The sequence below is a fragment of the Marmota marmota genome, unplaced genomic scaffold (genome assembly GCF_001458135.2).
Source record: "Marmota marmota marmota unplaced genomic scaffold, marMar, whole genome shotgun sequence".
NCBI classification, from domain to species: Eukaryota; Metazoa; Chordata; class Mammalia; order Rodentia; family Sciuridae; genus Marmota; species Marmota marmota.
This window is the reverse complement of record NW_025999962.1, coordinates 2087613-2099202: the sequence shown is the minus strand read 5'-3', so window position 1 is coordinate 2099202 and position 11590 is coordinate 2087613. Positions and strand designations below refer to the sequence as shown.

At 48.6% G+C, this 11590-nt stretch overlaps 1 long non-coding RNA gene across 1 annotated transcript; it reads right to left on the bottom strand.

Moving 5' to 3' along the window:
• Window positions 1-9775: 9775 nt before the first annotated feature.
• On the bottom strand, window positions 9776-10788 carry LOC125616779. Its single transcript, XR_007347514.1, has 2 exons — window positions 10684-10788; window positions 9776-10583 (listed from the first exon to the last, which is right to left on the bottom strand). It is a non-coding gene; the product is annotated as an uncharacterized LOC125616779 (long non-coding RNA).
• Window positions 10789-11590: the final 802 nt, after the last annotated feature.

The following is an 11590-nucleotide window of genomic DNA, read 5'->3' as shown; positions in this document are numbered from 1 at the left end:
TCAGGTCTGGGGAAGGTGCCTCCTTAGGACTGAACCATACACTGCAGCCATTTCTGCACAGTGGGATAGGACCTCTACTTTCGCCTGCATTGTTTTATAAAACAGAAGGGGGAACTGTGGTGAGCCGTTCTTATAGACCGTGGCCGCCATTAGAAGATGGCGCCGGCTTCCACTGTGGCCTGTGATAAACAACTCCTAATATGGAGAGATTGGCACGCAATCCCTTCCCATCCTATGAGAAAGGTCCACGTGGCAGCTTAAGATTGGTATGCGGGAGGCTTTATTAGGCTGTGCTTGGGCGCTCAGCGGGGGGTCACTAGAAGATGATACATGAATCAAGGCCTGAATAAACTGCTGAAAAAAGAATCCTGTGTCGTGTTTTCCCTTGCCGGCGAGGGGTCGCGACACAAAGCAGAACAGGTTTGGGTACATCCTGGCTACTTTTCCTCAGTTGGATGGGAGGGTTGGCTGTCGGCTGCCTGTCTGGGCAGAGGGCTGGGCACATTTCTCGTCTCTGGGGGTCACACTCCCTCCCCTTTCTCCTGCCTTTCTTTCTGGTGAACCTGATGGGGTGGAAGTTTCTGGTGTATAGCATTTACCTGACCTGGGAACCCAGAGGAAAGATAGCCAGCTTTCCTCCCGGTCCAAAGCCCACACCAGGAAAGAGGACTCGGGGATCCAGGAAACACCAGGTCCTGAAGTTCAACTCAGAGCACGTTCTGAGCGGCCACAGCATGGAAGACTGACCTTGACCGTGTTTGGGGGAGGGCATGCCCAGCTGCACTTCTTCACAGACACAGTGAGCAGCTGGTCTGCTGCTGAGCATATTCCCATTTTCTGGGACATTCCTGTAAGAGGGAAGGGAGCCTGCAGGGCAGGCGGTGGGTGGGAGTAGATGCCAACTGCTAATCATTGTCAATAAACAGAAGTAAGAGCAGTTTATATCTGGTCTTTAACTTTCTTAATTTTCAGGACTATCACTGAGAATTTTTAAGCTGAACCTGAAGATGTACATATTTGTTTAAAAATTATATACATATTCCTCTATCAATTCATGTGTCACTAGACAGGGTCTAAGGAGGTCCCTCCAAGGAGGTAGTGGGACCTCAATTTGGCCTGGGCAGGTTCTTGACTTAGGCTACTAAAAAGAATTTCAGGATGTGTTGAAAGTAAGTTACAAGTGAAGATTAACTAAAGGATAGCAAAGGGATATGTACCACCAAAGCAGGGTGTGGGTGCCCCTCACTTCTCAGAGAAGATAAGCTTCACGCCCAAGGTTGAGCTCTGTACTGTAAGCAGGATTTTCCTGGGAAGAAAAGTGCAGATTCTCAGTCAGGCTTTTGTGAAAATCAAGTCCCATGTCAATCATTTGAGATTTGGGGTCCAAAATTTTAAGCAGTCCAGCTGTAAATCAGTTGTGAGCGCACTGTGACATTTGAACTTACAATGTTTCAGTTCTAGTCCATCTTGTACAAGATGTGCAGCAGGTTTTATTCATCTAATTAGAGAGATGATTGAGCAGGGTGAGTCCTGCTCATAGGTCTGGGTTCCATCCGGCAAAGTTCTCTTTCTCTCTCTCTCTGAGAGCCCACCTATCTCATATGTACTGAGTAATAGTGAGGGAGATGAAGAAGGCGTGGGCAGCCAGGGCGAGATGGCGACGAGGAGGTCCAGAGCAGGGCCAGAGCAAAGGAGCATGGAGAGCCTCTTCTGATGAGGTCAACCCCTTGCTTGACCAAAGTGCTGGTGGACATGAGCGGGGACCCCATCAGATAGACACTTCCATACTCAAGCTCCTTAGTGGGGGATCCAGTAGAAAAACTAAAACACATGATGAGTGGACAGAGGGGAGCATCGTAGTGAGGAGAGCAGGGACGGGGAGGAGGTAAGGAAGGGAGGAAATTCCAGAGACCATAGAAAGAACACGCCCCAACTCCCCCACCAGACTCCCAGCTCTGGGGCCCTTGTCTTCAGAGACGTCTGTCTCTCCTTTTTGCAGTGAACCTGCTGTTGCTTGCTGTCTGTGTCCTGTTCTTCGATTCTATGCTAAACGGAGACAATGAACCCAGCACTCCTAGATGGTAACAGTAGCAGAATTTAATTTTCCTTCTTTAGGGAAGGGTGAGCACATCACTGGGGCTGGTTTACCGTAAGCTGGACACGTCCTGGTCTCATAGCTGAGCTCCACTGCACTGTCTAGAATTGACCCTGGCTCTCCTCCCAGAACTGGGCTGTCACTGCTCTCAAGGCCACTGTCTTGGGGGTGGTGTACTTCTGTGTAATGGAAGAGAGGGATGGGATATCTGGGGCTCAGGAACAACTGGATCCAGGGTCTTAAAGCCACTCCTTTTCTTTCTTCTCACCTTGTGCTTTTTGCATGTGGCTTCGTTCTCTCTCAGTAGGCCTTTCCTTGCACACAGCAGGGACCATCACGCCTAACAGGTCCCAATCCTCCAACCTAACAGCTTCTGCCCTGGGGCAGGGCTAGTGGCCACTTTCTTTGCTCGAAGCTCTTCTGTCAGAGCCCCGCTGCTCTACCTGGTGACTGCAGCCACAGGGCAGGGTTCTGGGAGCACGTGGGGACTCCCAGGGAGATGTGTGCATGGGAGGAGGGGCCCAGAGTCAGGGTGGGCACTCTCAGGGGACACTTCTGCTTCAACAGGGCCTCAAGGCACCTGTCTGCTCACTGGTAATATCAGGCAGGGCTCTCAGTCTGTGCTCTTAACCTTTTTATGTTAAAACAATTAAAAAATTTATGATTAAAAATACATGACAGACTATCAGAAGTCACAGGATGATTTAATTTGGGGGCTGGATACAAGGAGGAAGCACTCAAGTTCCGCTTGCGGAGATGCCTAGGAAAAATATTGCCAGGAATGGGGACAGCCTATTTGAAGAAACTATAAGCCCAGCTGAAGGTCAGGAAAGGCATGGCCGGTTCTACTAGTGGACTTCGTTGTAGTAAAATCGGTCAAGTAATTCATGTAAAAGATGAACCTTGGAAGACGTTTCTGAGCGTCACCACATACAAAGTATTTCCAACTAATTTCCTGCTCTCCTGATGAAGTAGATAGAAGGAAGGACAGGTCGAGAGGGCCAATGGGGAAGGGAAAGAAACTCTAAACCCAAGAAGCCCCAAGAACACCCCACTTTGGTTCCCTGGGCCTGTTTTCCTCCGGACCCAAGTTCTTAAAAAGCCTTTGAATCCCAGTGAGTGAGTCTGGGTGTGGGTGCCCCTGTGCTCGTTCACACGACGGCTTCCTTTGGATGAGGTGAGGCCCAGGGTGGATGCCGCTGGGGCCTGGGTGACTGCAGGACGACGACCCTGAAGGACCCAGATCCCCCGACCCACCCTGGGTCACCCCCAGGCGCTGCCCACATTCCTGCACTGTCCCTCCTCCCTGGGGGTGGGTCCTGCTCCAGGCTCCTATCCCCGGCAAACCCCTCTGCTTCCTCGCTGTGCCCCTCTTCTGATGCATCGCCCTGAAATTCCTTTCTGTGGCTAAGTCAAGAGCTCCTTCTCCCTCTGGGGACCTCCTGGGACCCTTTCTGAGGATGCTGCTCTCAGAAGTAGCCACTGCCAGTATTTTAGGGTGGACATTTGTGGTCAACCACCCCCCACCCCATTTTTAGAGGATGTGGGGAGTGGAGAGGGACTGTCTGGGGTGAGCCTTAGCAGGTCCAAGCCCATCCTGGCGGAGCTGTCCCTCCTCACACAGTGATTACTTCAAGGACAGCAAGTACAGCGACCCCCCCCCCCCCACCGTGGTATCTGCAGGAAATTGGTTCCAGGACACACCTCCTCGGGTGCTCAGGTCCTTGGCAGGAAACGGAAACTGCATGTTATCTGCACAGAACCTACGCATAGCCATAGCCTTCCATAAGCTTTTTTTTTTTTTTGATATCAAGAATTGAACCCAGAGACACTTAACCACTGAGCCACATCCCCAGCCCTTTTCAATATTTTATTTTGGGACAGGGTCTCCCTAAGTTACTTAGGGCCTTGCTAAGTTGCTGAGCCGGACTTTGAACTTGTGATCCTCCTGCCTCAGCCTCCCTAGCTGCTGGGATTATAGGCTTCCGCTATTGACCCCGGACCCATATGCTTTTTTTTAGGGGACTAGGAATTGAACCCAGGGGGACTTAAGGACTGAGCCACGTCCCTAGACCTTTTTATTTTTTATTTTGAATCTGGGTCTTGCTAAATTTCCCAGGCTGGGCTTGAGTTGTGATCCTCCTGCCTCTGTCTTGAGTCTGTCAGGTTCGGCTCTATATGAGGCCATCCTTGAACGTCTACCCTGAGGTCTGCACTAGGAGCCTTGCAGCCGTGAGAGCTGTGAACAGAAACGAGGAAAGAATTTCTCTCTGGGTGATGCCTACAGCCTCGACTTCCCCGCATGGAGAAGGCTGTGGTGGAAGTGTTGGGGGTGTTAAGCAGGTAGACAGCCACACAACGGCTAGGCTATCTCAGAATTGGAGTTTTCTTCAGATTTTACCCTGGAAACCACAAAGTCATCCATGGCATCTGCTGGCTACCTCAGCAGCTGATTTGGGAACTGCCACTATGGAGTTATGTCCTCCGTGAGCCCCCTGCCTACCCAAGCATGCTGGAAATACTATTTTTTATTGGAAAAAAACATTTTCAGTTAAAGCCTGGGGGGAAAGACCACAATTCATTGGTGGAAGTGAGTCCTTCTTTTGTCACTGTGACCTTCACTCTGAACAGTTCAACTCCCTGACTTTTTTGGTGGTGCCGGGGAGGGAACCCAGGGCCCCTTGGGTGCTGGGCAAAACTCCTCCACTGAGCTGCACCAGCCCTCAGCTCAAACTTCTGGACTCGGTTGAGGAGTCCATGGAAGCACAGCTAACCTGTAATGTTTAATGTGGGGTGGGGCAGGCCAGCAGGAGGGAGCAGGTCTCAGGTGGGCTCAGGGAGGGCCTCTTGTCCTCAGTAGAGAAGCACGGGATGAAACTGCCCTAGGTCAGCTGAGGACAGGGACCACTTTCTCAGAACTCTGCCCAGCCAGATCTAACCAACTATGACCTGCCCCACTGAGTTCAGCTACATTGAGTATCAGTTAAATTGGCCGATATTTGGATAGTCTTTTGTTGTTTTTAGTAAGTTTCTAATGTAAACTTGAAATTGTAATAATTAATTCATTTTTGGATGCTTTGTTAAACTAGATTTTATTACAGATTTCCTCTCTGAGAAGGATGAGGTTTTGGTTGATTTGCTAGGATGTCAGGATACAGCAAATTAAAGAGCTGGCATAAGGGACTGACAGCCAGGATCGGTCCTCCACGGAGCACCTTGGAAGGCGGCTTGGCTGGTGCCCTACCAAGTAGTTCTTATTTTGTAGTTTCTTCTGTGAATATTCGTTGGCCACAGACGTTCAGTATTGCCCAGAAAATCTAACTTCAACATACGTGCCCTAGGTTTGATAGAAGTTCTTAAAGAATAAGATAAATGTGTACCCATATACTAATATTAACTTTCTCAAACTAGACCTGTGTGCAATGTTTATATTAATTGCTTTAATATGCTTATCTTTTTAAATTTTTTTTAGTTCTATATGGACACAATATCTTTATTTTTTATTTATTTATTTTTATGTGACGCTGAGGATCGAATCCAGGGCCTCACACATGCAAGGCATGCGTGAGCTACAACCTCAGCCCAATTTGCTCATCTCTCTATAAAATTGTGTCATTTTAAAGAATTGGTAGCTTAAAACACAGAATGAAAAACAAAATTGTTTTGGCAAAAACGACAAAAAACGCTTTGGCCAACAACAATGTGGTCAGGTGCCCCACCAGTTTTCTCCCATGGTTCCTGCTTTGGCTGTGTGGGCACTGGAGATCGCTAACATCAACTCTCCATCCCCCACACTGAGTAGTAGCCGCGAGATTCGCCCAGCTCCTAAAGGCCATCTGTAGGAGGATGAGTCTCTGAGTGACTCTGGTGACACAGTCCTTTCCATCTTGCTTGCAATTCTTGGGCAGAACTTACAGAGAATGCAGTGTCCTGATATCAGCAAGAGCTGTCTGCAACAGCCTAGGCTTTGTCCTTGGTCCTCCTAGTACAGGACATCCTGCAAAGCCTTGGCCCTGTAACATCTGGTACATAGTCGCTGCTGGTAAGCTCTCGGGGTCCTTCAGCTGCAGTGGAAAAGTGACATACACAGACGGGGCTTCATCTGTACTGAGCCTTAGGAGACTGGCTGGACAGCCCTCCCAGGTGTCTGTTGGTTCCTGCCACTGTGAGTGACGAAGCAGCTTTGCCTGACTCGTTTAAGAGTCCTGCCTCACAGGGTCAGACTCAAGAATGCAAGTGGTAAAGGTCTGGCTGTGGTGGGATCTGTAGTGAGTCCCTTCAGAGTCAAGATGGCCTGCTGATCTCAGACAGCTGGGCTTGTGCATGGCATCCTCTCTGACCTAGGACCCATGGCCCACTTAGGAACATGAGCAGAAACTGGTAAGGTATTTAGAGTCCTCCCCTGGGACTGGCACTTGGTGCAGGGTGCTCCCTTCCAGGGACTGACACTAGTGCACAGTAATTATGCTTACTAGCAGACCAAGCCAGTGTGGCATTTTCTTGGCCACAGGTTGCTCAGAGGCATCCTGTGAGCTCAGGAGCCAACAGAGGCATCCTGTAACCTCAAGGGCACAGACTGCACAGAAAGAAAGAAATGGCCCCTGGATCACTATAGAGCTGCTTTACTGGCCCTTCTCCAAACCCTGAGTTACCTCTGGACTTTTCCAATCATATAACCAATAAATTCCCTTTATAGTGTAAGCCATTCTGAGCTGGACTTTGTCTTTCTTGCAATGAACAACACCCTACCTCGTGCAGAATTTCATGCCAGAAAGTGGGATGTTGCCCATAACTAACCCTATAATATAGAAGTGACTGGATAGAGTTGGAGAGGGGGCAGTGAGAGGGAATTGAGGACTGTCTCCTGTTTCTTGAGGTAAGGAATTGAGGACCTTTGCCATTTATTATTAATTGTGGCCCCCCAAAGATACCATATCCTAATCCTGGAGCCCGTTAATGCTTTAAATGGCCAGCAGGAAGCTTATGAATGTGATGAAGTAGGAACCTGGCTTGTCCCAGGGATCTGGTCCTGGCCCAGGGGTCTCTTTTTTTTTTAATTAAAAAAATTTTTTTAGTTGTAGATGGACACAATACATTTATTTTTAAATTTATTTTTATGTGGCACTGAGGCTCGAACCCAGTGCCTCACAAGTGCCAGGCAAGCACTCTACTGCTGGTCCACAACCCCAGCCCCAAGGTGTCCTTTAAAGGGAGATCCAGAGGAATCAGGTGTTGAGAGCCACAGCTGAAGGGGGTCCCAGCAAACTTCCAGCTGTCAGCTGATGATTGGCTCACAGCTGCCCCAGCAAACTTCCAGCTGATTGGCTCCTCTCAGGTGATGCTCATTGGGCTGTTTCCCCGCCCTTTCAGACCAGGGAGCTGCTCATTGGGGAACTTTTTTGGCTCCGCCCACACGACCCAGCCAATCGGCCTCAAGAGCAGGAGGAGTGGGGGGGGGTAGAGAGGCTTGTGGGAAGCCGGTGGTGGCAGTTGGGCTCTGAGGGAATTCCTGAAGAGCTGTGTGGTGCAGCGTGTGTGTGTGTGTGTGTTTTCTAAAAATAAAGTTCATTTCTGCTTGATAAGTGGCTCATGAATTGTGCCCAGCCAGACTGCGGCAGTCAGGAGAGAAGATACTGTGTTGATGGTGAAGATACTGGGGGACACTCTCTTAGAACAGAGGAAGGAGCAAAAAAAAAAAAAAAAAAAAAAAATGCAGGAACAAAAGGAAGCCAGAAAGACAGACTGTCCGTCGGAACCTCCAGAAGGACCCAGCCTTGCAGTCCTTGGCCTCAGCCCTGTGAGGCTCACCCCAAAACTGAGAGAGAATAAACGTGGGCAGCCCTCCATCTCCAGCTCTGTGGCGACTGGATGATAACCACAGGAAGCACAGCAGGTGTCACTGGACCTGTTCACCCCAAGTGCAAGATAAATTCCCAAGGGCACTGCAGCTCCAGGAAACCTAGCAGGGAGAATGTGCCCCTTGGGAGGTGCTGGCTGGCTACAAAGGCCTTCAGAGATGTGCCCTGAGCTGAAACGGCCCATCTGAGGGAAGAGAAAGCAGAATGCAGCTTTGCTAAGAGTTTTTTTCTGCCCCTCCAAGGCGCTTGATACATGTAAATAAAGCATATAAACAGGTGAAAAAGACACAGACCCCCAGATCCTTCTCAGGACTGTTGTTCACCCAGGAAAGACACTGGTCATGGAAGACTAGAAGCCACCTAGCCCACGGGGACTTTGGGATCCCTTCTCCACCCTGATTTTGGCTTGTGGGGAAAGCAAGAGTGTGGAGTGGTAAGCAAGAAAGCATGCTGAACACAAAGGTCCTTACAGCCCACCCTGGAGCTTGACTTTCCCCAGAAGGCAATGGGAACCCCTGGAGGGTCTCAGATGGGATACTAATGTCACATTATGATCAGATTAGAATGCCATGGCAGAGTTGTGAGGATGGTCGGGCAGAGGTGAAAAAATGAGCTGGGTGGTTCTGTTCCTTGAATTTCAGGTAATTCTCAGAGTCCTGACCAGCAGCTTCTGGCTTCTCCTACTTGTGAGAGTCACTTTGGTGACTTCCCCAGCCAACCCCATCCTCTCCTCTGCAAACAGAGCACTGCTTTTGTAATGTGCCAAGATTCATTCCTTTGAGGGAAAGTGGTCCCTTCTGGTTCCAGAGGGGAGGTTTTTATTGGTCCAAACTAGTCATGTAAGTCTACTCTCCACAGTGATTGGTCTATCATTTGCTGCTGAGTTAGTTCTGGCCAATGAGAAAGTTGGCTGGGTATAAAACACAACCTATGGGATAAAAAACTCAAGAGGTGAGAAAGGTTTTCTTCTTCTGCCCTCTTCTAACCCTTTTTGGTTGGGTCCTGGTGAGCCCATGATAGAGCCATGACACCACCTTGTGACCATGAGCCAACCAGTCTTGAATTTGATGTCTAACTTGTCTGAGACAGTAAATGTGGGGTGGTTCCCCTGCAGGAGGTTTGCTAGGGATGCACCTGAGAATTGGACATGTGAGGACTGAGGAGCAGAGCCCTGAGCAAAGAGAAGTTGAGTTGCACTGCAGTCACAAAGGCCTCAGCAGGTCTGTCCTGATGGATAGCTTGTCAACTGGGACAGCTCTCCAGAGATGACCAAACTGAGGCAGGAGGCTGTCTTTCATCTTTCCACACTGACCATTCATTGAATGTGGACTGTCCTAGTGCTGAGGAGGCTCTGTGGGCAAGGCTGGTTCCTTGGGAGGGGCTCTGCTGTGTGTGGTCTTGAAAGAGGGGTCTGGGCACATCACAGCATCCCCTGCAGCACTGCCAAGCAGTTCGGCCAACAGCTGCCTGCCTCTGAATTTTTTCTGGAAAGGAAATAGATTATTTGTTTAAACCAATGTTGGTCAAGTGTTCTGTACTTTTAGTTGAAAACCTGGTCAGAGCAACTAGACACTTACGGACACAGAAAAGATAGTTAGCAGGTAAGAGCAAATAGGATTGGTGGGCCAGCAGAGGGAGAAGCCTGGGAAATAGAAACTGCTGAGTGATATGGTTCGTCTCATTTTGCCAGGTAGTTGGTTCATTTGTCAACAACTCCAAAGGTTGGTGTCTTTGGGTACACCCATCCTTATACTATTCACCCTTTAGTTCAAGTCATGGGAGCTAGTGCATTTTATAGGTGTTAGAGACCATTGTTGCTTACCAATATCCATCCTTCCAATACGCAACAGGAGTCTTCGGTGGAAACATGGGCCCCCAGTAGAAGACTCCCTTCCCATCATCCCAGCACTTGCATGGTGAGGGAGGATGTGATTCACTGGGTCTGTGTGGGCTTCAGAGTGTCTAGTTCACCCATGGGAGTGGCTGGGTATAAAACTGAAAATTTCTGCATTAAACTGAGGGTCCATCTTTTTGCAAAGGAGGTGATGAAAACATAAAAGGAGGCAATAGGCCTGTTTGCAGGACAAATTTATGATTGATTTTGGACACAAATGAATGTGAAGCCATAGATGTTAGATCTTAGCCATGCTCTAGATTAGAAAACATATTTTGTCCACAAATGACACAAGGGCTAGAAGGGAGGCCAGTACAAGTCAGAAGACTGATGGTAAGGAACAGGTCGATGTCATGAGCAACAGTCACAAAGACAAGGCCAAGGTAGAAACTTTCTCCACAAATCAGCAGCAGCTGGGCGAGAAAGCCTCAGTCCTAAAGGGGAGGTCTGGGCTGCACCCATGATAGGCTTCCCTTGGCTTCATTTATGTCCACCCATCTGGGAAGAGCAGCTCCAGGACTCTGGTTGATGCCCTTTCCTAGGGGAACTGACAAGAAGTCTGGAGCGTTCTTGGAGCTACGCAGATCCCACAACCCGGCTAGCACCTCTGCTGTTCTAGATGGCCAGTCTAGTAGAGTGACTCACTGGGTGTCTCTTGGTGCTCTGCTGCCCAACTCCAATGGCAGGTGGACCAGTACAATAGCCATGCCTGAGAAGGGCACAGCAACCATGGGTCCTGACAGACAAGAAGGGAAGTTACCTTCCTTGGCAACTGCCCTCAGCCCAGGGCCACTTTGTCTCCTAGGATTATGCACTGCCCCCCTGAGGTGGCACACCCGAAGACAGTATGCAGTGCTGCGAAGGCTCCACTGACATCTGTCTGGAGGGCCATCTCTTGGGTTTGCCTGATGCCTATGATGTAGCTCATCACAGTTCAACTTCTCCTCAATAAACCACCTATGTGCAAGTATGTTTCACTACCTGTTCCCTATGGAATTCAACCTGTATCATAAATCTAGCCATTCTGAAAACCTTATCTGTTACCCAGAGGTTCAGTTTCCTTATCTCTTTGAGTTAGCACTAATGTTTTTTTGCATTTTGTCCCATCAACACCTAAGCAATCTTCAACAATGGCCACAAGAGTCCTAGATGCGATCAGCTCTCTAGACTCCTGTCCAGTCACTGTTGTCTGCCTTTGCCTTTTCCTGCAGTTTGCAGTAGCTCCTTGTACAGTGCAAAGAGCTCAATAATTACATTTTTATGTGTTATGAAAATCTTATATATAGAAAAGTCATAAAACTACCATACACACCTGAACACATTCTATCTGCCTTAAGAAATAAGGCACAACTGTGCAACTAACCCTCCTGTGAGCTCCATACCGATCATTCCCGCAACACCCAGAGGCAACTACTCTTCTGCATTTAGCTCTTAACATTTTCATGCTTTGGAAAACTTGTTATTTACAGATTAAGAAAACAATAGTACTGGGGGCTGGAGTTGTGGCTCAGTGGTACAGCACTAGCCTGGCATGTGTGAGGCCCTGATTTTGATCCTCAGCGCCGTTAAAGATCCATTGACAACTAAAAATTAACAAGAGAATTAGCTGGTATTATATCATATGCATTCATAAGAAACTTTTCTCAATGATTTGTGAAATTAACACAGATGTATGCAAAATCAATTTATTCCTTTTTCACTACCATATGGTATTCTATTGGATAACTGCAATTTGTCAATTCT